General features: G+C 45.9%; 1 protein-coding gene and 1 long non-coding RNA gene across 18 annotated transcripts in view; one reads left to right on the forward strand and one right to left on the reverse strand.

The window, feature by feature from the left end:
* Positions 1 to 1,780: 1,780 nt before the first annotated feature.
* Positions 1,781 to 16,152, reverse strand: LOC123833851 (uncharacterized). Of its 2 annotated transcripts, none has more exons than XR_010413296.1 (4): positions 16,026 to 16,152; positions 14,433 to 14,523; positions 14,113 to 14,229; positions 1,781 to 4,296 (listed from the first exon to the last, which is right to left on the reverse strand). It is a non-coding gene; the product is annotated as an uncharacterized LOC123833851 (long non-coding RNA). The 2 variants fall into 2 exon arrangements; XR_006788351.3 differs by lacking the exon at positions 1,781 to 4,296 and adding an exon at positions 12,877 to 14,020.
* A 46-nt stretch (positions 16,153 to 16,198) lies between these two features.
* The window catches only part of MAP4 (microtubule associated protein 4), a 200,285-nt gene continuing 191,156 nt past the window's right edge, over positions 16,199 to 25,327 (forward strand). For 7 of the 16 annotated variants that reach the window (XM_045862517.3, XM_054504786.2, XM_054504787.2 and 4 more), the window contains exon 1: positions 16,199 to 16,352. The gene's annotated coding sequence lies outside the window, so the exon portion shown is untranslated. The remainder of the gene's footprint in view (positions 16,353 to 25,327) is intronic. The other 9 variants (XM_054504790.2, XM_054504791.2, XM_054504792.2 and 6 more) reach the window with 4 other exon arrangements.

Consider the following 25,327-nt stretch of genomic DNA (forward strand, 5'->3'; position numbering starts at 1 on the left):
GTTTGTTTGTTTTAAGTTTATTTTTGTAGTAATCTCTACACCCAAACTGGGGCTCAAACTCACAACCCCCGAAATCAAGAGTTGCATGCTTGGGGTGCCTGGCTGGCTCAGTTGATAGTGTATGAGACTCTTGATCTCAGGACTGTAAGTTTGAGCCCCACATTGGGTGTAGAGATTCTTTAAAAATAAAATCTTAAAAAAGCAAAGGAAAGAGTTGCATGCTCTTCTAGGTGAGGCAGCCAGGTGCCCCGGGCCTGGGGTTTTTACTGAGGACAGTGTCTGGTACACACGTCTTCTCACTAATCCAGGAACAAAGACTAGTGTTTAGGTGTCCTCCGTAAACCATTTATGCCCTGGAGCAAGGGGTCTTGATGAGTCAGTGGTCTTGGTTCCTGACGACCCCTCCCAGTCACTCCTTAGACGTTATCTATTGCGCCAGAAGGCTCCAAAACATTCATTAAATCCTTGACCTTTGCAAGGAGGACCTGTATTATCTGCTCTATAAGGCCTACATAAGGCGCAGGTGTAGGTCCTAGCAAGGACCAAAGCAGGAAAAGGAGCCCTTAGAGCAGTTTTTTATGGGGTCCCTTTAGTTGCCCTGTTTCAGGCTGAGCACAGGGTTACTAACATTTTATTCGTTTTGTTTAATTAAGGTATAATTTACATACAGTAAAACACAACATATATACGGGTCAATTCATTTTACCTGCGTATAGATCCATTTAACCACTACCTAGATCAAAAAGTTTAGCACCCTAGGAAATTCCCTCCTGCTTCTCCACCCTAGGTAATGACCTCCCCCAGAGGTGATCCTTGTTCTAACTTCTCTCCCCATAGATTGGTTCTGCCTGTTCTGAATGCTGTATAAATGGAATCACTTACTATTGTATTTATCAACTTTTTTGTGTCCAGCTTCTTTTGCTAATACGATATTTGTGAGATTTACCTAGGGTAGTGCGTGTGCCAATAATAAGTTATTTTTTTATGGCTGGGCAGTGTTCCATTTATAACTATACCACAGTTCATGTATCTATTCCTTTATGGATTTTTAGGTTAGTTCTAGTTTTTGCTTCTTATGCATGAAGATGCTCTGAACATTTAAAAAAAAATTTTTTTTTTTTTAAGTAATCTCTTCACCCAACATGGGGCTTGAACTCATGACCCCGAGATCAAGAGTCGCACCCTCTTCTGACTGAGGCAGCCAGGCAGCCCTCTGAACATTTTTGTACAAATCTTTTTTTGGACACATGCGTCTATTTCTCTTACGTGTGTGCCTAGAAGAATTGCTGGATCATAGAGGTGTTATATGGTGCATATTATTAAAATCTAATAGAGTCTAGTTCATAGATACGTCCTGCTCTTTCTCCCAGTGGTAGGCGCCTCCCTCCCCCAACTTCCTACCATTGCATTTGTTTTTCTCTGCTGGCCTTCAGCTAAGGACAAGCCATTCACATGTTCATTTGCATAATGTACATTTCTTGCATGCTGTGCACATGGCACTTTGTACACTGGTTATATAGCGAATACAGATATGAATAAGGCATCCACCTCAAGGAGTCTACAGCAGCTAATAGGGGAGGTTATAAACATAATCATAAAGAAGATACTAAGTGGCCAAACTAAGGTTGAGATAAAGTATTACAGGAGTTCAGAGATGAGAAACATAACATCCAGTGGGGTAACCAGAATAGCTTCATGGAGGAGACAACATTTGGGTTCAGCGCTGTAGGAGAAAAGTCAATTAAAACATGTGCAGAGTGTCGTATGAGGGGTGGGCAGGGGCGAGCTTTCTGGATGGAGGGCACATGGGCCAAAGCGGATATGTGAATGTCTGAAGTGTGTGACCCCTTAAGCTCATGAGGACAGAGCCCACGCTGGTCTAGCCGGCTCAGTGCCACATTCCCAGTGTCTGGCCAGGCCTGGCACACAGAAGATTCTCAGTCAAAATGCACTGCTTTACACAGTGAGTGGTGGAGTTTGGCTGCAGCAGAAGGAGCTTGGAGAGAGGCAGTGGGGAGAAGGATAATGTCCTCGTTATCTACTGCTGTGCAACAAATTACCTCCAAACTTGGTGGCTTGATTCGACAAGAAACATTTATTCTCTCTCACAGTTTCTGCGGATCAGGAATTTGAGCGTGGTTTGGCTGGTCGGTTCTGGCTGGGAGTCTCGAGCCCTGCAAGCCCGTGTTGCTGGGGCCACAGTCATCTGAAGGCCTGACTGAGGCTGGGGGACGCCCCTGTGCAGCAGCTCATTCGAACACCGCTGGTGCTGGCTTTGGTGGGAGACTCGCTTCCTCCCCACAGGGGCGTCTCCAGAGGGCTGCTCAAGTGTCCTAAGGATACTAACTGACCTCCCCCAGAGTGAGCGGTCCCAGAGGAAGGAGCCAGGAGGAAGCTATAACCGTTTCATTGCTTGACCTCCCAGTCAGGGCATCCCTTCTGCCACATTCTATGCATTAGAAGCAAGTCACCAAGTCTGGCCCACATGCAAAGGGAGGGGAACTAGGCTCTACCTGTGAAAGGGAAAAATCTCAAAAGCATTTTTGGATATATTTTAGATCGCCATGGTGATGGTGGGAAGATTTGTCTGCTCAGAACTCAGGGGCTCTCAGGGCCAAGTGGGACCCAGAGGGACCCAGCCTCCTTGAGGGATGCAGGAGTCTTGCCCTGGTGTTATCTACCCAGTGGACCCTGAGCCCTGGAGGGAAAGGTGAGGTAGTAAAAATGAACAACACAGTGAAGACACAGCACCGCACGCCATGGAGAACTCCGACGTGGCTCAGCCCAGGGCAGGAAACACTAGGGGTCTGATGGGAAGATAACCTGAGGACAAGAAAACTCCCCCAGGAGAGTCGGGGGAAGCCTCCTGGGGGGCGTGGCCTCCGAGCTGCATTCTCCCAGTGTTTTGTTTTGTTTTGTTTTTTTAAAGATTTTATTTATTTATTTGAAAGAGAGAGAATGAGAGAGAGAGAGAGCACATGAGAGGGGGGAGGGTCAGAGGGAGAAGCAGGCTCCCTGCCGAGCAGGGAGCCCGATGCGGGACTCGATCCCACGACTCCAGGATCATGACCTGAGCCGAAGGCAGTCACTTAACCAACTGAGCCACCCAGGCGCCCCTCTCCCAGTGTTTTTACTGAGCCCACAGGCGTGGTGCTGGGCACACTCACAGAAGGTTACACATGTGTGGTCAGCCTGTGCAGAGAGTGTCGGAGGCCTGGAGGGACCCCCGTCGACTGTGGCAGCAGACACTGTCTCTGTCCCAAGTCCGCTGAGACCTTCTGAGGCCACTCACTGTGGGTGCACAGCTTTTCAGTTGGCTACAGATTTTCCCAGGAGAAAACCGTGAAGTGTGCTGGAGATCGTGCGTGTGCACTTCTTTTGTTCATTTCCCCCACCAAAGGTCCTTCACATTGTTCAAGTCTTCCCTCCCTCTCTGCTCCTGCTTCTCTGAAAATACTGGCCCTGCGTGTACCTCGCCATTTCTTTGCTTCTTGACTCTCTGTCTGAGAGAGTCTGGAAGACTCTTCCCTGCCGCTCTCTTTCTCCCCTCAACAGCTGACCCTCAGGGCAAGTGTCAGGATTTGCTTAGTGAATGGGTGAGTCTGGGGAACTCCTGTTGTCCCTCAGGGAGCAACGAATGCCACCTCTGGGCCTTTTCCCAGACTGATGAGCAACCCCCTGCCCCTCATCTTCCCGTGGGTACGCCTGGGCCCCTGGGCAGGTTCCTCAGGGCCTGCTGGAGTCTAGTTGTGGGGATGGTAGAATATACCTTTAAAAATCAGTGCTGGGTGCATAGAACACCGTGTAACTGTTCCTTTTGATACGTTGGCTGTGAATTTCTTGGAACTGGCTGTGTGACCTTGGACAACTTGTACAGCCTCTCTGAGCCTTAAGTTCCTTATCTGTCAAAGAGGAAACATTGTGAGAATTAAAGCTGATGTTTGTTAAACTTTGGGCTCTCTCTGAACTCAGTGAGGGCTGAGAAAATGGGGCATTTCTGTCCTGTCCTTGCAGGGCTGGTGTGAGAACCACCACATAGGCTGCTACTGGGCAAAGGAGGGCTGTGACGATCCAGGTGAGTCACTACGTGTCCCCTGCGAACTTCGGGAAATGGAAGGAAGGCGTGGAGGAGAGAAGCTGGGAACGTGTGGTGGAGCAGGCCTCAGGGAGGGGGCAATTGTCAGCCTTTCACACATTCAGCCCCTGAGGCTCAGAGACCCCTGATTTGCCAGCAGGGCTCTTCCCAGATCAGCCAGGAGCTGGAGCTGGACGCTGCGGTGAGAGCGACAGCCTTGCCTGGGAGGAAGGAGACAAGATGGGTAAGACCATGGGGCTGTGATCAGAAAGACCCCTGCAAGTCAAGGGGAAAATGCACGTTTGAAAACTCTTGACTCCTAGTCACTAGACCAACAGCCAGGGAGCTGGAAAGTGAACCTCTGAGAGCCTGGGAGGCTGGTTGCAAGAAGACCAGGATAGAGACGTCTTGGAGCTGGAAGGAAGCATGGAGGACAAGCAGGACCGCACCACCCAAATTCCCAGATGAGGAGTTCCAACTTTCAGTGTGTTCTCGCTGGAGGGTGAGCTGCATCTTCTGGACTGTGGCTGAGGGTCAGAGGCAGGTCGACGGACAGCCTACTGCTTCAAAGGGAAAAGGAAGTCTTGAGGGAGATCAAAGTTCCAAGAGAGCTGGGAATTAGGACAGTCTGAATTATCTTCCTGACTCACTTAAAGACGTCTCACCTCTGGGAAGGTTGCCTCTTAACCATTTTTCTGTCACAAAAATTGCCCTCCTTGTCAACTGGCTAATAAGAGCAGTAGAAAACTTGGACCACCTACTCTGCTGTTCCTCTACTCTGGCTGTCAGATGACAAAGCCTTGCACGTGTGCACACACACACATACACACACGCACGTGTGTATGCCTGTCCAGCTCAGTGGCTCCCATTGTTTCCGGAGGCAAAACCAGATGCCCTTGTCTGTCTTTCAAGGCTGTCCTAGCTTGGGCACAGTTCTTCACCTTGACCTCCTCTCCTGCCACTCTGCCCCCAAAGTCCCTCTGCTGCTTCGAAGCTTCCCAAAGGGGCCTTGCATTTTCCCACTGCCCTGTTTTTCCTACTGGTATGCCATGCCCTCTTCCCCCTTTCCTTCCTCTGCCTTTAAAATCTTCTCTTTCAGGCTCATTTCCTAGGACTCCTCCTCTAGGAGACCACCCTTGACCCCTGCTACCGTCCATCCCCAGCAGAAACAATTTCTCTACCATCCATTTATCAAAGCCTGACTTGAATTACATAGCATTGTCTCCTCCCTCGCCCCCAACATTTTATGGTGAAACAGTTCAAATGCACAGCTAAGTTGAAAGAATTTTACAGTTAACACCCATTTCTCTAGCATCTTGTTTCTACTGTTAACATTTTATCAAGCTTGTTTTTATTATGTATCTATTTATCTTTCTATGCTCCTCTCCATCTGTTATTAACCCGTTTTTTGATACGTGTCAAAATAAATTCTAGACATCAGTACATTTCTCTTGAAATACTTCTAGATGTATACTATTAATCAGAGTTCAATCTTTTTTACTTTTTTTTTCTATTTTTTAAAAAAGATTTTAGGGGCATCTGGTGGCTCAGTTAGTTAAGCGTCTGCCCTTGGCTCGGACCATGATCCCAGGGTCCTGGGATAGAGCCCCGCATCGGGCTCCCCGCTCAGCAGGGAGTCTGCTTCTCCCTCTCCCTCTGCCGCTCCCCTTGCTTGTGCTCTCTCTCTCTATCAAATAAATAAATAAAATCTTAAAAAAAAATTATTTGAGAGAGAGAGAGGAGGGCATGAGTGAGTGGGGGCAGGGGCAGAGGGAGAGAATCCCAAGCCAACTCCACACCAAGTGCAGAGCTGCAGATGGGGCTCCATCTCAGGACCCTGAGATTATGCCCTGAGCCAAAATCAAGAGTTGGACACTCAGTCTACTGAGCCACCCAGGCGCCCCAACAGTTCTTTTCTATTTTGATGTGAAATTCGAATACAGTGAAATACACAAATCTTGGGTGCCTGGGTGGCTCAGTTGGTTAAGCAACTGCCTTCGGCTCAGGTCATGATCCTGGAGTCCCGGGATCGAGTCCCGCATCGGGCTCCCTGCTCAGCGAGGAGCCTGCTTCTCCCTCTGACCCTCCCCCCCTCATGTACTCTCTCTCATTCTCGCTCTCTCAAATAAATAAATAAATCTTAAAAAAAAAAGAAATACACAAATCTTAAGTGTACATTTGCTGAATTTGGACAAGTGCAAACACCTGTTCAATCCAACCCCTAATAACATATAGAACATTAGCATCACCGGGGCGCCTGGGTGGTTCAGATGGTTAAGCGTCTGCCTTCGGCTCAGGTCATGATCTCAGGGTCCTGGGATCGAGTCCCACATCGGGCTCCCTGCTCCTTGGGAGCCTGCTTCTCCCTCTGCCTCTCTTTCTCTGTCTCTCATGAATAAATAAATAAAATCTTAAAAAAAAAAAGAACATTAGCATCACCCAAATAGCTTCCCAGCAACCTCCTCCCTGCCTCCACCCCAGGTAACCACTCTTCTGATGGTTTTTCCTGTTTTAGAACTTCATATGAATGAAATCACACACTGTATACTCTTACATAAGGCTTCTTCCACTCAGCATGTTTTTGAAATTCAGACCTGTTACATAAAAGCACTTGTTTGTTCCTATTTATTGCTGAGTAGTATTCCATTGTATGGATGTACTATAATTTTTGTTTATCTATTCACCTGTTGATAGATGTCCGGCTGTTTCCTGTTTGGAGCTATTAAGAATATAGTTGCCCATTGTCAACTACAATTAAAAAAAAAAAGAATATTGTTGCTGTGAACATTCTTAAACAAATCTGTGTAGATGTATGTTTTAATTTTCTTGGCTAAATACCCAGGGGTGGAATTAAGTTTGCCTTTTTCTTTCTTTGGATCGTGAGCTTTTTTTTTTTTTTAAAGATTTATTTATTTATTTATTTATTGGAGAGCGAGCGAGAGAGAAACAGCATGAGAGGAGAGGGTCAGAGGGAGAAGCAGGCTCCCCGCTGAGCCGGGAGCCCGATGCAGGACTCGATCCCAGGACCCCGGGATCATGACCTGAGCCGAAGGCAGTCGCTTAACCAACTGAGCCACCCAGGCGCCCGGATTGTGAGCTTTTTGAGGGTTGATTTATTTAGCTTCTAGCTCCAAGCACAATGCCTTGGTACATGATAGGTTCTCCATAGACATTTGTTGAAATGAAACAAATTCAAGCACGACATAATTTTCCCATCTTCTATATAATATGCACCTCCCATTTAGCACTCTACGCGCCCAGTAACATATGAGCATTGTTTCTTTTAATCTTCCAATGAGCATCTGAGCTAAGAATTGATCCGTATCACAAGTTAGGAAACAGGCCAAGAGAATCTAGGTGAGCTGTCCCAGTGCAGGTGAAGGGAAGAGACAGAATTTGAAAATGATACTGTGGGAAGCATATTCTTCTATGCTGTTTTGCTTCTCTGAAGGTCTCAGCTGGGACCCGTGGAGTGACTGTCCCAGTTCACCCTGTATCTACTCTCAATGACTAGGCAAGGTAGGCTCTCTCCCTTCCCTCTATTCCCATTAGTCATGAATACATTTTCTGGTGGAACTCCAGATCTCACATACCTTGACAGAGGCCCACACTGCACTCCTCCAGATGGGAGGCATATAGTTTATCTCAAAATGCTGAGTGTCAACAGGTAAATGTGGACAGACAAGTGGACCAGAGACTCTACCACTGTGCAACCATCACAGCGGAGACTGGTTTAGGCAAGACCCATGAATGGATGTGAAATCTAGGGGATAATTTTGAAGAGAGGCAGGATGTCAGCATGTCTTAAAGTGCCTCTCCACAGATTGCTTATTAGTTCCAAGGGGGAAAATACAGTAACAATACATTGGAAAAATCAGAAAAAAAAATCACCATGACTCGATTAAAATTCACATCACTAGTGAGGGGCAGATGGACACCCCATGCCTCCTGGTATGATGCCCTGAGGACACACTATCACTTCCATAGTATTCCAGACTGAATCTAACCTTGAGAAAACATCAGACGCCCAAATGAGATATATTCTTAAAAAAAAAAAAAAAAGCTGTATTCTTCAGAAGTGTTAATGTCATAAAACACACACACACATACACGCAAAGGCTGTGAAGATGTTCCACTTTAATGGAAACTAAAGAGACATAACAGCTGAATGTGTTATTCGATCCTACACTGGATCCTGTTCAGGAGGAGAAAGAAAACAGGGACATAACTGAGTCAAGTGACAAAACTGGAATATGGATGGTAGATGAGGTCAAACTCCTGAGTCAATTTAAAATTTTTTTCAAGATTTTATTTATTTATTTGAGAGAGTGAGCATGAGTGGGAGAAGCAGCCTCCCCCGCTGAACAGGGAGCCTGACATGGGGTTTGGGGCTCGATCCCAAGCCCCTGGGATTATGACCTGAGCCGAAGGCAGACGCTTACCCGACTGAGCCACCCAGGTGCCCCAAAGTCCATTTAAATTTACTGAGTTGATATCTGTATTGCGGTTGTAAGATAGACCTTTATTATTGGGAATACATACTGAAGTATTTAGGGGTCAAAAGCCACCATGTATGTGACCTACACTCTAATGACTCCAAAAATATCTGTGTTTGGTGTGTGTGCAGTACTTAGAGCAACTGAGCAAAGTGTTGAGAAGAGGTGAATCTTGGTAAAGGATATACGAGAGTACTATTTTTATCCTTGCACCTTTTCAGTGAGTTTGAAATGATTTCCAAACAAAAAGTTTAGAAAATGCTCTCCTGCAAAGTCCCTGGAATCCTAGTCAGTGTGGACTGTGACCACAAGAACTGGACGTGAGCATCTCTTTCCTAAGTATGTTAGTCGGTCCCAAGCTGCCAAATGTATGATCCCAAGCAAAGTGAAAAAGTGCCAAGGAGCTAAGGCAGGCATCTTCTAAAAGAATCCCTTCCTCTTTGTCCCCTGTAAGAACATCTTTCTCAGAGCAGGCTCTCACTAGAGGCTTATTAAATCAGCCAGAGTTGCTTTCCGGCTTGTGAGTGATGACGGTGAACTCTGAATAGGTCTGAGATCTGGGTCCTGCCTCCCACTCTCCTGCTGAACTGCTGCATGACATCAGCCTCCTTATCAGTGGGGTGACAGGTTTGGACCAGAGCAGAGGTTGCGAGTTGGCAACCCAAGAGCCATCAGTCCACAGATGTATTTGTCCTACAGAGTATTTTAATTAATTAATTTTAAAATATTTTATTTGAGGAGCGCCTGGGTGGCTCAGTCGGTTGAGAGGTTGCCTTTGGCTCAGGTCATGATCTCAGGGTCCTGGGATCGAGCCCCATGTCGGGCTCCCTGCTTGGTGGGGAGTCTGCTTCTCCCTCTCCCTCTGACCCTCCTCCCTGCTTGTGCTCTCTCTCTGTCTCAAATAAATAAATAAAATTTTAAAAATAAATAAAATAAAATATTTTTTTGAGAGTGTGTGAGCGGGGTAGAGGAGGGGCAGCAGAGAGCCTGACCCGGGGCTCTATCCCACAACCCCTGAGATCATGACCTTAGCCGAAACCAAGAGTCTGACGGTCAACCGACTGACTACCCAGGTGCCCCCCTAACTCTTTTATATTATAACCAATCAGCTTTCTCATTTACAGTTTCTGCTTGGCCTTTGGACTGGAAGATCTCAAAGGACCTCCCAGTTCCCATCTTCTTTGACCATGTCCCATCTCTTTAGGGATTTCAGATGATGAAGAAGAGGTTGGACAGAGTGAAGAGTGAGGTGAAGAAGAATAACCGAACCAAAATGAGAGTCACTTCAAGTACATTGGCTTACAAAGGGCCAGACTGTAGTTCAAGATATTGATGTATCCAGTGGAGCTCTAGATGGGATGGGATGCTTGGAGTCAGTTGGAAAGAAACCAGAAGGTTTCACTGGGACTGAAGGATCAGGACAGAGGATGGAAGAAGGACTGAGGGAAAGCCAGGTATCTGGAGAGACTGCCAAGTGCCTGCAACTGAGGGCATTACTGTGAGCAGTCTTGGGGTCATCGCTAAGAGCAGTTGTGATTTGCAGCCAGGAAGTGGGTCTTGGAGAGAAAAGGGAAAGAAAAAAAAATTCAAAAATCAAGGTGTAGTGGAAAGAGTACTGAGCAAGGAATCAAAGGTTGTGGTTTTTAGTTCCAGATCTGCCACTTACTAATTGTGTGATCTTGGGCATATCACTCCACATCCCTGAATCTGTTTCCTCAACTTCAAAATACGGATGATAATACAAGCCCTGTCTTAGAGTTATAGAAAAGCTAACCTACAATACCAGACAGCAAAGCACTTAGCAACCGGGGAAGCACTATGCCAAAGTGAGATGAAATTTAGAAGGTGTAATTTAGTCTCAGAATTCCGCAACTTGAAGGGCCCTTTGAGGGTCTGTAACCCTCTCATTTAACAAACCATGAGTTTGAGGCCCCAAGAGGAGAAATTACATAGCACATAGCAAGTTTAAGGCAGAGGTGGGCAGAGTGATCCATTAATTTAATTTAATTTTTTTAAATATTTTATTTTTGGGGCGCCTGGGTGGCTCAGTCATTAAGCGTCTGCCTTCGGCTCAGGTCATGATCCCAGGGTCCTGGGATCGAGCCCCGCATCGGGCTCCCTGCTTGGCAGGAAGCCTGCTTCTCCCTCTCCCACTCCCCCTGCTTGTGTTCCCTCTCTCGCTGTGTCTCTGTCAAATAAATAATTAAAAAAAAAAATTTTTTTTTTTTGAGAGAGAGAGAGTGAGAGAGAGAGAGTGCATGAGAGGTGGTAGGGTCAGAGGAAGCAGCAGACTCCCCATTGAGCAGGGCGCCTGATGTGGGACTCGATCCTGGGACTCCAGGATCATGACCTGAGCCGAAGGCAGTCGCTCAACCAATTGAGCCACCCAGGCACCCCAAATAAATAAAATCTTTAAAAAAAATAAAGATTTTTATTTATTTGAGAGAGAGACAGAGAGAGAGAGAGCACACAAGCAGCCGGAGGGGCAGAGGGAGAAGCAGACTCCCTGCTAAGCAGGGAGCTTGATGTGATGTGGGGCTCCATTCCAGGATCCTGATATCATGACCTGAGCCGAAGGCAGCTGCTTAACCAACTGAGCCACCCAGGTGCCCCGCTCCATTAGTTTTATTTATTTTATTTTTAAGATTTTATTTATTTATTTGACAGAGAGATAGAGAGCACAAGTAGGCAGAGAGGCAGGCAGAGAGAGAGGGATCATGACCTGAGCCAAAGGCAGATAGATGCTTAACCAACTGAGCCACCCAGGAACCCCCCCCCCCCGCTCCATTAGTTTTAGAGTAGAACCCTCTTTGAGCTCCCTCTGGGGATGGGTGAATGAAACTAACCAAAGGAAGAGGGAATAGGGACCTACTGGGGGGAATTTGTGTACAGGGAATGTCCCAAAAGTGTGTGTTTCATCCATCCACTTGACAGGGACAGGTCTTAGTAACTAGTCTTGTGGTTATGGGAAAAAGGAAACACTTAGGGAACCTTGAAAGAAGTAGTCTTATTCGAGGGAAAGGAAGTCCCACATTGCACATTATGTAGCATGCACAGTGAATGAAATCACTGTGAAAGTGAGAGGTGAAAAGACCATCTTGTTCTACTTCCCTGATAAAGATGAGGAACCTGAGGCCCAGAGATGGGAAATGGCTTGCCCAAGGCCACACAGCTTGTTCCTGGCAGAGCGAGGACTATAATGGGGTTTCTCAACTTGTAGTCCAGGGCTTTTACTGTATGTGCCAGTTCAGATTGCCTATGGCAGCAAATAAGAGAGACTAATGGTGGCTTACGCCAATGGAGATTTATTGACTAATGATGGCTTTAGGACATAGGGGTTACTTTTCTCACTTTACAAGAGGCCCAGAGGGGGACAGTCAGATTAGTGTAGCTGCTGAAGGATGCTAAGGACCTAGTCTCCTCCTATCTTCCTACTCCTCACCCTCAGCCCATGACTTTTGTCCTTACTGTCTTAAGATGGCTGCATCACCTCTAGGCATTGTGTCTGTATTCCGGGCAGCTCAATTTGTCTTTTTTTTTTTTTTTTTAAGTAGGCTCCATGCTGGGCTTGAACTCCAGACCCTGAGATCAAGACCTGAGCTGAGATCAAGAGTCGAACACTCAATCCACTGAGCCACCCAGGAGCCCCTGAGTTTGTCTTTTTATAAAGACTTACCTGAAAAAAAAAAAAAAAAAGACTTATCTGAAAGCTTCATCCAGTGAGGCACATAGCTATCCCAATTGCAAAGGTGTCAGGGTAGGTAAGTATTTTAAGTGTCCAGGCACTAAAGTGGGGAGCTTTTGAGTTGTTAGTCTATAATGTTTGCAGCCACTATGCTACACCATTTTTAATTAATTAACTAATTAATTAATTTAAGGTTTTATTTTATTTTTTAATTTTTTTTTAATTTTTAATTTTTAATTTTTGAGAGAGAGGAATGACAGAGAGAGAGAGAAGGAGAAGGGTGAGAGTCAGAGGGAGAAGCAGACTCCCTGCCGAGCAGGGAGCCCGATGCGGGACTCGATCCCGGGACTCCAGGATCATGACCTGAGCCGAAGGCAGTCGCTTAACCAACTGAGCCACCCAGGCGCCCTTTATTTTATTTTTTAAAGTAATCTCTACACCCAACATGGGGCTTGAACTTACAACCCTGCGATCAAGAGTTGCATGCTCCACTGGCTGAGCCAACCAGGCATCCCTATGCTACACCATTTTATTTTATTTTTATTTTTTTAAAGATTTTATTTATTTATTTGACAGAGAGAGACACAGCAAGAGAGGGAACACAAGCAGGGGGAGTGGGAGAGGGAGAAGCAGGCCTCCCGCGGAACAGGGAGCCGGATGCGGAGCTCGATCCCAGGACCCTGGGATCACGACCTGAGCCAAAGGCAGATGCTTAACCAACTGAGCTACCCAGGCACCCCTATAATGTTTTTCTATAGAAGTCTTACAACCCTATTGTTACGGTTAATTCCTAAGTTCAAGAAACAAAGAAGGCAGATGATGCTGTGCAGAGCAAGATGTAAGGCAGATGATGAGGGGAGCCAGAGAGACAGCATCATTGCATAGGGTCTTGAAAACCATTTTCAGGATTTTAATGCAATGGAAAGTAACTGAAGAAGTTTCTGGTAAAACTGGAGGGAAGTCTTTATGGTAAGTCATTGGGTTCTGCTTATGTCTGTGTCCTGGCCTATATTTTGGTCAAAATTTGGATGAATAAATATAAAGCACACTTTTCATGGATAATAAATACATTAGATAACCCTAAAATGTCTTATTGTGAACTTGTAGAGCCTCAAGAATATATCCTTAGACATGGGACTGGATGTTCGCTAAGATCCTTTCCAACTCTGTTGCTGGGGTTCTATGCTTTCCATCCTGGGTACTCTGGCACTGGAGGAAGTGTTCTTTCCCATTGGAGGTGGGGAAACAGAAGGAACTGTGCTTTGAGAAACAATCTATTAAGGCAGATCCACGTTTCCACGAGTGATTCCACATAGGTGGTAAGTGCTGTAAGAGAGAGGCATAGAAGGGGTGCAGGAGGATGTGTATGAACTGGAGAGGGTGGTGCCTAAGTTGTGTAACTGGGACTGAAGCAGGTGGAAGGGGGGCTTGGAAGTAGCTGTGGCAGTACATAGGAAAGACAAAAGGGACTGAACCAGAAGGGCATCAGTGTTTAGGTAGAGATATTTCTTTCTTTCTTTTTTTTTTTTTTAATTTTATTTATTCATTTGAGAGACAGAGATACAGAAACAAACAGAGCATGAGCAGGGGGAGAGGCAGACAGAGAGGGAGAAGCAGGCTCCCCACTGAGCCAGGAGCCCGATGTGGGGCTCGATCCCAGGACCCTGGAATCATGACCTGAGCTGAAGGCAGATGCTTAACCATCTGAGCTACCCAGGCGCCCCAGTAGAGATGTTTCTGAGGCAGAAGGAGCATCTGGTAGGCCTGAGATGGGGGGAGGTGGGGGGATAATTGAGAATGACTCTTGAGTGACTATCTTGGGATACACGATACACATAATATGATGACTTTATTACCTTAAAGAAGGAATGGAAGATTCCAACACTTCTGAATTTTCCTAGCCATCTGACTTCTAAGGAGCTCAAAGCTAATTCCACTCTTGAAGCCTGGGACGGGCACTGGGGCTGGTTACTCTAGGCAGCAGAAGAATCAGAATAACTCTTTTAGCTCCCACCCTTTTTTTTAGGCTTTTTAGCTTTTTAAGCTTATTTAGTTCCCACCCTCCCAACAGTTAGGCTCCTGCTTGGACAAAAATCTGTGGGCTTTGGTATGAAGTAATGCTAATTCACTAGGACAGGAAGCCTATTTTATTTACTTTTTTCTAAGTGACCCTCACCATGCAGGCCTTCCTGATGTGCTGGTCCTCATTCAGTGTCTGTTGGATGAATGAATTCAGGCTTGCAACGGCTGTTTCCCTGCTTTGGAGTCTGCATGTGAGAGAGGGGAAAAGCTCTGAGTTTGGTCCCACAACACCTGCCTTATGAATTGGTCTGTGACCTAGAACCGTCATTTCAGTTCTCTGTGACTGGCCTAAAGTTTTTTCCAGGGCTCCAAATTCATAGTACTATGCCTTTTTCACTTATCCTTCTACTCTTCATTCCTTTGTATTTGTATAGGCTATAAATGCTCCTTCATAGTCATTATGAGCAGTACTCTATAAATGCTTGCTAAGTCCTAGGCACCAATCTAAGCACTTTAATGTGATCCACCTAACAACCCTAATAAACTAGGTGCCACTCTTACCCATTTTACAGTTGAGGAAACTGAGGTACAGAGAAATTAAGTATCTCCCACAAGCTCACGTAACTTCTAAGTAGCAGTTCCCAGATGTGTACACAGGGACTCAGGGGCCACAGTCCAAGTTTAACTACCTCACTATGCTACTTCTAGGTCACCCTAATGGGGACTATGACAGAGGCCGGTGACTGCATTATTTCATTTTTACTAAGGCAACTGAAGCTGAACTTCTCTACGGTGACACACAGAGTAGCAGAGCTGACCCCAAACCAGGGCTTTCAACCAAGTCCAGTGTTCTTTCTGGTAAGCAGCCTGCTCTAGAGGTTGACTACATGGCCCCAAGGCCTCGTTGCCTGAGTTAAAGCACCAATCTGCTGATTGCGGGCTTGCTGTCATTAGGTAAATTACCAAACTTCTGTGTTTGTTTCTCATCTGTAAAATGAGAATGGGAACATGAACACCAATTGTAGAGCATTGTTGTGACAGCTAAATGAGTTATTAGGTGTCGCATACTTAACACGAGAGAGCCTGGAATATAGTAAGTACTCAGGCGTTAGCCATCACTTTTCCTGCTATCCAGCAGATGCAGAACGTGACCGAAATAGTAATTTTAAGTTTTCTAGTGGCCACATTTTAAAAAGCAAACAATAACAACAACAAAAAACCCCATGAAATTATTCTAAATGTGCTTTTTTAACCATATATATCTAAAACTGTAACCAATTTTGTCATCAATTATCCAGTTTATAATCAATATAAAATTATGAATGAGATACATTCTTTGGTACTAAGTCTCGGAAATCCGATGTGTATCCTCACCTACAGCACATTTCAACTTGGACCAGCCACGTCACTTGTGCCTGGTGGCAGCGCAGCCCTGGAGCGGCCCCACACCGGCGTCCCCGTCCCCCCACGGTTCCTTCCCGCGACCAGCTGGCCCGCGCCCTAGGCCCCGCCCCGCGCCCCGCCCCGCGCCCCGCCCAGGTTACATCACAGAGCCCGCAGGCCCCGCGGGCGGGGAGACCCGGGGCCCGGCCGCGTGTGCCCGGCCGCTCGCATCCTCCCCGCTCCAGGCACCCAAATTCTGAAAGGAAGCGACGTCCACCACAGAGCCGCGGCGGCGGCCGGTCTACCTGCCGGCCGCCCGGGCGCTAGCAGACGGGAGGCGGGAGTCTGAAGCCCCCATGCGTACCTCGCCCCCAACGGCCCTCCGCTCGCGCCGCTTCCACGGCGAGGTCGAGGCGGCGGGGCCGGCGCCCATTGGCCTGCCACAGCCCTCCGCCCGCCCCCTCGCCTCGCTTATTGGTCGGAGCAGCGGCGCCCGCGGGATAGGCGGTGGCGGCGCCACTCCCTCGCGCCGGCCCTCAAGAGGGCGACGAGGAAGCGGCCGCCTCCCTGCGCCCCGCCCCACGGGCTAGCTCGGTGGCTCCGGCTCCTCCCGACTTCTCCCGGCTCCTCCCGGCTCCTCCCGGGCCTCTCCCGGCTCCCTCCGGCTTCGGCTCCGGCGCGGCGGCGGCGGGTAGGTGCGGCGACAGGCGGGGCCCGATCGGAGGGGCGGCCTCCCCACTGTCCCGGGGGCTGCCCGAGCCGCGCCCCGCGGCCGCCCGGGACCCCGCAGGGCCCGCCAGAGGCGGGGAAGGGCGGTGGCCGCAGACCTGCGGGACGCGGGGGCGGCCGGGCTGGGGGCCTGCGGGCGTGATCTTCCGAGGCTTCGGGGCGCTCAGCGATCCGGGGGCCCCTCGGGGCGGAGCGGGCTGAGAGGACCAGGGCTTCGGGCGTCTGAAGCGTGGGGCCGAGCGGCAAGCGTCGGGCTGAGGATGGGGTTGCGCTCGCGGAGCGAGGGTCGGCTGCGGTCTGGGGCCCTGGGTGGGGCTCGGGGGCGTAGGAAAACTCAAAGGTCGTTCCGTGAGACTTCGGGGGGGTCAGTTGAGGTGGGGGTGATGTGAGCTAGAGAAAGTGCCCAGTCTGCGGTTACGGGCGGGGCTGAGGGGCGGTCTGGAGAACCGGGCCCCAGCCTGGGCTCCCGGCGCGCGTCCCCTCCGGCACTGTTGGGGGACTAGCGTGTGTCTGGCTGCGGGAGGGCGAAGCCGTCGCAGCAAGGGTGGGGATGGGAGGATTGGGACAGGGACCGGGAGGGGACAGTTGGAAACGTTACCCAGAACCGAGATTGTGATTTAGCACTTGGACCAGGTTCTCCGCTGGTGTATTGCCTGAGCTCTTTTTTGGTGAAATTACCTCGTGGGGGAACGTTGGGATTTTTTTGCTCCCATTCAGAAACGTGTAAATTAAATGCATTTGCTGCTTTGGGGAGGAGGCAGTCATTACGCTTAGGTTTGTGTTTTAGCACCCAGACCCGGTGTGAAGCGCGCTTCTCGGGAGGGTTAGTGTTACCCAGCTTTCTCCTGGAAACCCCCTTTCTCCTTTCCCTCCTCTGGTTCGGTTACACTGTTGCTCCCTAGGGCCTCTCGATTCGCTCTCCCTGGCTGCATAGCATTGCAGTGTTTCTCTCTCTCTCTCTCTTTCTCTCTCTCTCTCTCTCTCTCTCTCTCTCTCTGTGTGTGTGTGTGTGTCTCCCGCCCGTTTCCCTGCTGCTGCGCTTTTGGCAACTGCCTCTGCTCTTTCCCAGGGATGGTTGTGGCATTGCATCAGGGGATATTTGTGCTTGTAATTTGCTCACTCAGCCCAGGAAGAGGGAGAATAGTATGCTGCAGAGATGGGAGGGGGGTGCCGTCAGCTCGGCTGGGTAGGCAGAGAAATGGGTGTGGTGAGGGAATACAGCTGCTCTAGGCCTGTAGGGTAACACTGCCCAGTCATCAGCTCAAAGAGATTCAAAGAGCAGCAGCAACAGCTATTTTTATAAATCAGTCCTGAATCCAAGCTGAGCACATGGATTTAGAGTGAACAGTTGTCATGCTCTAACTATTACCGGCTGGGTGTTTGGTAGACAACATTGGAGTTGCTAAGTGAGTACAGTGCAGCAGGTACTTTACTTGCAACTTTTAAACTCTGCTCCTCTCACCTCTCTGGGACGGGACCTCTCTCTTCAGGGGGTGTCTTTCCAATGCAGTGCTTTGATGGTCCAGACTCCTCCTTTTCAAGTGAAATGTTTCTGTATCAGTGGTAGTCTTCCTCTCCAGTTTGGCTTAAAAATAATAAAGCTGTCACCTTTTGAGCACTTGCCATCTTCCAGGGACTAATTGTAGGTATTTGTTTACAGATGGGGAAATTGAGACTGACAAGAATAAGAGGTCACATAGATAGTTATGTGGCAGAACTGGCATCCACATCAAGGTCTCTCTGACCCCCCCTCCCCCCAGTTTAGAAACGTGAAATTTTTGGTTCACACAGGAGTGACTCAAGCGCTTGAGAATTTATTCATGCAAAGTAATCTCACCAGAGACTGATTAGCCAGATACCAGTTTATTTACACCGAAAGTATAAAGTGCATGTACACAATTGGAATTAATTATCCGCTGGCTAGGACGCCTCCTTTGTTTCTGGGCAGCCAAATCAGTAATAAAAAGGCAATTGATTATAGAATGGGAACTAAGGGCCCTGGATGTTCTTAGGGGATGTTTTAATCAAATTACTGAATCCTGGTGAGTTTCCCTTCTTTTCCATTGTATGAACAAATACATTAGTGTTTGACAGTGCTGGGAAGATTCTAAGAACATTTTCCCACCCTGTCTCAGTGTTGTTTTTTTTTAAAGTCATCTCTTGAAATATTTGTCATCTCAGCCTATTTAACCTGTGTTAAGATTCTCAAATTTACAAGCAAGTTTACATTACATATTAAAAAGTCATTTTCCATTGTTTGCTGACATTGAAGGAAGCACCTGGATTTTCTTATGTCCAGGTGGCTTAGCTCTGTTTTTAATTTTTCTTGAGGATATGAAAACTTTTTAATTACATACTCTGGCTTTCAGGGGAGAGTAGGACAGGTTTCCCAAGCTTGCTTGAAATGGTTTGAGAGCTGGGAAAGATACTGCCTTGTGGTTTTAATTTTGGTTATAGGGTGGGGGTGTTTGTGGAAGTGAGTGTTCCCTTGTGTGAAGGGGGGACTTGTGCAATCAAGATAGGTGACTTAGCTTTATTTTTTTAAAGATTTTTTTAAAATTTATTTGACAGCGGGAGAGCACAAGCGGAGGGAGTGGCAAGCAGAGGGAGAAGCAGGCAGAAGCAGGCTCCCCGCTGAGCAGGGAGCCCGATGTAGGGCTCGATCCCAGGAATCTGGGATCATGACCTGAGCTGAAGGCAGACGCTTAACGTACTGAGCCACCCAGGCGTCCTGGTGACTTAGCTTTAGTCAGAGAGTTCTTCCTGATTTCAGTGTCTTGTTCTTTTTCCCCAACTGATCCATCCTTTGTCTCTTTTTTTTTTTTTTTGAAATTTCTGCTGTTGACCCTTCAAATTTAGGGCATCTTCCTCCTCCTCCTTCTCTTCCTTCTTCTCCTCCTCCTTTTTTTTTTTTCCTTCTTCTTCTTTTAAAAATTATTATTATTACTATTTTTAAGTAATCTCTACCCCCAACATGGGGCTCAAACTCAGGACCCCTGAGATCAAGAGTGCATGTTCGGTCCACCAACTGAGCCAGCCAGGCGCCCCCCTTCTTTTTTTAAATACTAAGCATGGTTAGTTGATGTGTAGATTTTATTTTCCCTTAAAAAGCAAGAAAATCTGAGGAACATTTTGACCTAATGGAAGTCATTGGTGGTTCATTTGATTTGGTAATTTGAAAAGGAAACCGAGTAAATATCACAAATTTCACTTTGTTCTTCTAAATGGCACTTTTAGAACCAGGTTTTTGTGGACTTAACTGCTAGGAATGTGTTGAGGACAATTATGGTCAAGAAAGGGGATAAAGCAAACTGACATATATGAGGGATCATATTCACCACCTTTTTAGAGCTCTCTGGGCTAATCTCTCGACACAGACCTAATGGGAATTGTTTTGTATGCCATTACATTTTTGTTTAATTTATTTTTGAGAGAGAGACAGAGTGCGCATGTGCGAGGTGGGGGTGAGGGCGAGGAGAGGGGGAGAGAGTGTTTTAAGCAGACGCCAAGCTGAGTGCCAAGGGATCCAGGGCTCTGTCTCACCACCCTGAGATCACGACCTGAGCCGAAACTAAGAGTCCGAGGCTTAACGGACTGCACCACCCTGGCGCCCCTGTATGTCATTAAATTTTTGAGCTTGAAAGTCAATCCAGTTTACTTTGGTGTTTGTTTATACCGTAGAAAAGTTAATCTTCCTTTAAAAAATTTTTTTTGGATTATTTATTTGGGAGAGAGCACGTGTGTGCATGGAGGTGTACGGGAGAGAGAAAGAGAGAATCCGGTGGCTCTATCTTAGGAACCTGAGATCACGACCTGAGCTGAAACCAAGAGTCTTGATGCTTAACCGACTGCGCCCTCCAGGCGCCTGGAAATGTTAATCTTCTCGCGGTAGAACTTCTTATTGGTTTGCATGTATTTCAATTTCTTTTAAAATGTATTGCTTTTCCTCACTTTCTTTCTGACTTTACAAGAAGGCAGTTTAAAAAATATTTTATTTTGAAATAATTTTAGATTTACAGAAGATTGTAAAGATAGTACAGAATTTCCATATAATCTTTTTTTTTTTTTTTTTTTAAAGATTTTATTTATGGGCGCCTGGGTGGCTCAGTTGGTTGAGCGACTGCCTTCGGCTCAGGTCATGATCCTGGAGTCCCGGGATCGAGTCCCGTCGGGCTCCCTGCTCGGCGGGGAGTCTGCTTCTCCCTCTCCCGCTCCTCCCTCTTGTGCTCTCTCTCTCTCTCACTCTCTCTCTCAAATAAATAAATAAAATCTTTAAAAAAAATATTTTATTTATTTATTTGACAGAGCGAGACACAGCGAGAGAAGGAACACAAGCGGGGGTGGGGTGTGGGAGAGGGAGAAGCAGGCTTCCCGCAGAGCAGGGAGCTTGATGCGGGGCTCGATCCCAGGACCCTGGTATCATGACCTGAGCGGAGGCTTAACGACTGAGCCACCCAGGAGCCCCAGAATTTCCATATAATCTTTACTTAATTTTCCTTAATGTTAACATCTTATATAGTGATACATTTATTAAAATTAAAAAGTCAATATTAGTTTAATATTATTTTAACTAAATTACAGGCTTTCCTCTCATTTCACTAGTTCTTCCCCAGTGATACCCTTTTTCTATTACAGGATCTGATCCAGGATACCACATTACATTTAGGTGTCCTGTTTCCCTAGTTTCCAACAATCTGTGACAGTTTCTTAGTCTCTGCTTGCCTTTTTCTCCTTGACACCTTTGAAGAGTAGCAGTCGGTTATTTGTAGAATGTTCCTGAATTGGGTTTTCTGATATTTTGTCATGATTAGCCTGAAGTGAGGCATTTCGGAGAAGAGTACCATAGAGATGGTATGTCCTTCTTGTCACGTCATATTGCATATCAGGGGATACCTGATAGCAATGTGACTTACTACTGATGTTAACTTTGATAACTTGATTAAGGTAATATTTGCCTGGTTTCACTAAAGTGACTATTTTTCCATTTCCTTACTTTGTTAGAAGCTAGAAACGAGTCACCAAGTCAAGCCCATTTCTGGAGGAAGGGAATTAATTAAGCTCTACCTCCTGAAGGGATGAGTATCAAAGAATTTGTGAGCCTGTGTTAGAATCACTCACAGTAATGAATAAATGTTTTGGGGGAGGTTCTGTGAGGTTACACAAAGATCTTAAGTTTGATCCACGAATTTTAGCATTTATCGGTGAAAATTGCCTGCAGCAGCAATTAGTGTGTAATTGTTTGAATTTCTGTTTCCCTCATTCCTTCTACATTATTTGGAATTCTTCTGATGGGAAGATTTGTACACGACTCTCCCCCAATTTATTTACTTACTCATTTGTATCAGTATGGATTCATGACAATTTATTTTTTCCTTTGGGTTGTAATCCAATACAGTACTTTGTTGCTCACATTCTTCTGGCTTTGGCCATTTGGCACCTATGTTCTTTTGATATGTCCCCCTTTTCTTTTTTTGGAGCTTACTTTCTGATGCTGCAAGATGCTCCAGTCTCATCTTGTATTTTCACTGTCTCAGCCCCCAGAAGAATCAGCCATTTTTCCAAGGAGCCTTGGTTTCTTTTATTGGAGAAAAATATTTAGAAACCCAGATCTAGTTTCTAAATGAAATGGATGTACTCACTGCTACTGGGCTGTCACTGCTTTAGGTCGTCTTAGAGGGCAGACCTAAGAAATACATGTATCTATACTGACCCAGGTACACACGTATCTATGTTTATTTCCGTATCTATCAGTATATACATATGATGCGGTCATACTGGTCTCTCTGACTCTAGTCCAGTACCACAAGTTCATTCTAGCATTCCTCTCCTTGCTTATTAGTAACTTTTTTCTCTGACAGTGAGAAACTTGGCTCTTGTTATTTATAATAGATTTACTTAACTGTTCAACCTCAGTGTATGTGTAAAATAGGAAAATGCAGTTTTCATTATCATAATAAAGTAAATTTCCAAAGCATTTTGCACTTGTTAACTAATTTAAATTATACTCCTATAATATTGATATTTTAAATTACTGTTTTTCAGCTTAAGTGGAGAGGTGATATCATTTGCCCTTGGCCAAACAGGAAGTGAGTGATTGCAGCTGGAATTGATGACCTATTCTCACTCCCACTGCTAGCTTGATCCCAAGCAAATCAGTCTCCTCATATCAAGTACCTTGACTAACAAGTCAACCTTTGTCCCTTCTTGGTGGGATTACTCCCTTTAATTAAAGAAGTTCCTGGTTTTTAGATTTTTTTTTTTTAACTTTTGACAGTGTTGACAGCAAGAGTAATTCCTTTTTGGAATTATTTTGTCCCACTTAAGTTTTTTCCAGACTAAACAGTTTTTTCCCCCAGCCACCTCTTATGAAATGTGCTTTCTAAACCTTTTACTATGTGGGGCATCTCCTGTGGATGTGCTACAGTTTGTCAGTTTGTCAGATACGGTCTGATCCGGGTATTGTGTTAGGCCCTGGAAATGAAGTATTTAAGGAATTCAAAATGACCACTTCCCTGGGGAGCTTACCACTTCGTTTCTACCATTGCTGCTTTACAATAATTTCTTCTTTCTTTCAATATCCACTTTTTAGTGTTGGTTTATACTTGTCTGGTAGTATGCTCCCTTCTAGGTCTTTTTCTCTAGAGCTGCTGTTAACCCAAGTCTTCATTCTTTCTCTCTCTCTTTTTTTTTTAAAGATATTATTTATTGGGGCGCCTGGGTGGCTCAGTCGTTAAGCGTCTGCCTTTGGCTCAGGTCGTGATCCCAGGGTCCTGGGATCGAGCCCCTCATCGGGCTCCCTGCTCGGCGGGAGGCCTGCTTCTCCCTCTCCCACTCCCCCTGCTTGTGTTCCCTCTCTCGCTGTGTCTCTCTCTTCAAATAAATAAATAAAATCTTAAAAAAAAAAAAAAGATATTATTTATTTATTTGACAGAGACACAGTGAAGATTTTATTTTTAATCTCTACACCCAACGTGGGACTTGAACTCAGAACCCCAAGATCAGGAGTCGCATGCTCTCGGCACCTGGGTTGCTCAGTTGTTTAAGCATCGGACTCTTGATTTTTGCTCAGGTCATGATCTCAGGGTCCTGAGAATGAGCCCTGCATTGGGCTGAGCTCAGCAGGGAGTCTGCTTGAGATTCTCTCCCTCTCCCTCTGCCCCTCCCCCTGCACTCCCGAGTGTGCACGTGCTCTCTTGCTCGCTCTCAAATAAATAAATAAAATCTTAAAAAAAAAGTTGCATGCTCTACTGACTGAGCCAGCCAGGTGCCCCTAAGATATTTTACATCTTAAGCTCTGAAGGCACAGCTAGTTTGTTCATTTTTTTTTTAATAAAGATTTGTTAATTTATAGAATGAAAAATTTAGGGGAGATTGAGGATAGTAATGAGTGGGAATAGAAGTTAGAGGCCCTTAAGAAAAATGTTGCTTCCTAAAGTGACTCCTCTGAGTTTTTTTTGTTGTTATTGTTTTTTTTTTTTTTTTAAAGATTTTATTTATTTATTTGAGAGAGAGAATGAGATAGAGAGATCCCTGCCGAGCAGGAAGCCCGATGCGGGACTCGATCCAGGGACTCCAAGATCATGACCTGAGCCGAAGGCAGTCGCTTAACCAACTGAGCCACCCAGGCGCCCCTTTTTTGTTGTTGTTAAACTGCTGTTTAACTGCTGTCTTTGTTAAAAAGAGATTCTTTTTTTTTTTTTTTTAACTGTCTGTAATTCTTGATCAGATGTTCATTTGTGTTAACCCATATTCTCTGTGAGGAATAGAAATACACTGGGAGGATTCAAGAGAGCCCTTATTCATCTTCTTATAGATAGAACATATTTTCATTGAAATAGTTTGTACTGGTGTGTAAATGTTCCTTTGGGTGACAGGTAAGTGATTTATTTCTTTTCTTTTCTTTCTTTCTTTTTCTTTCTTTCTTTCTTTCTTTCTTTCTTTCTTTCTTTCTTTCTTTCTTTCTTTTTTCTTTCTTGACAGGTAAGTGATTTCTGAGTTTAGGGAGGAGTGGGGAAGCGGAGCGGGGGGGGCGGTAAGACAGACTTTTTTCCCTTGGTATCAGCTCAGGTATCAGCTTTAAAAAGCCTTTCTGATCATTTTCTTAGTCTCCTCATGTATTTCTCTTTGGTGTTTTCATGAGTATGTATCTTTGGGCATATGTTATTCCATATTTAAAAAAATTTAAGGTATAATTCACATACAATAAAATTTACCATTTTAGAATATACAAGTCATTTTGGGTTTTGGTGTATTCAGTGTTGTGTAACCATCACCACTATAATTCCAGACCATTTGCATCATCCCTAAAAGAAATCCCAAACCCATTAGCAGTCACTCCCATCCACCCCATCCACCCCTTCCTCTCCTCCCCGCCCATCTTTGGCAACCAGGAATCTAATTTCTGTTGATGGATTTGCCCATTCTGGGCATATTCTATAAATACAATCATATAATATATAGCCTTTTGTCTCTGGATTTTTTCATTAGCATGTTTTCAAAGTTTGTCCATGTAGTAGTATGTATGAGTACTTCATTCCTTTTTTTTTTTTTTTTAAGATTTATTTGAGAGAGAGCATGCACATGAGCGCTCAGGAAGGGGAGGAGCAGAGAGAGAGGGAGAGAGAGAATATCAAGCCGACTTCACTGAGCATGGGGACTGACGTGGGGCTCGATCTCACGACCCTGAGATTATGATTTGAGCCAAAACCAAGGAGTCAGAGGTTTGACTGAGCCACCCAGGTGCCCAAGTACTTCATTTCTTTTTACGGCTGAATAATACTCCATTGTATGGGTATACCTCATTTTGTTTATTCTTTCAAAGGTGGGTTGTTTCCACTTTTTAGCTATTATGAATAACGCTGCTGTGAACATTTTTCTTTTTTTAGAGAGGGAGGGAGGGAGGGGGGAGAGAGAGAGAGCGCGCGCGCGCGCGCACCC

Source organism: Mirounga angustirostris, unplaced genomic scaffold (assembly GCF_029215605.1).
Source record: "Mirounga angustirostris isolate CCGP_5_RB_7025 unplaced genomic scaffold, mMirAng1.0.hap1 SCAF_1, whole genome shotgun sequence".
Taxonomy (NCBI): Eukaryota; Metazoa; Chordata; class Mammalia; order Carnivora; family Phocidae; genus Mirounga; species Mirounga angustirostris.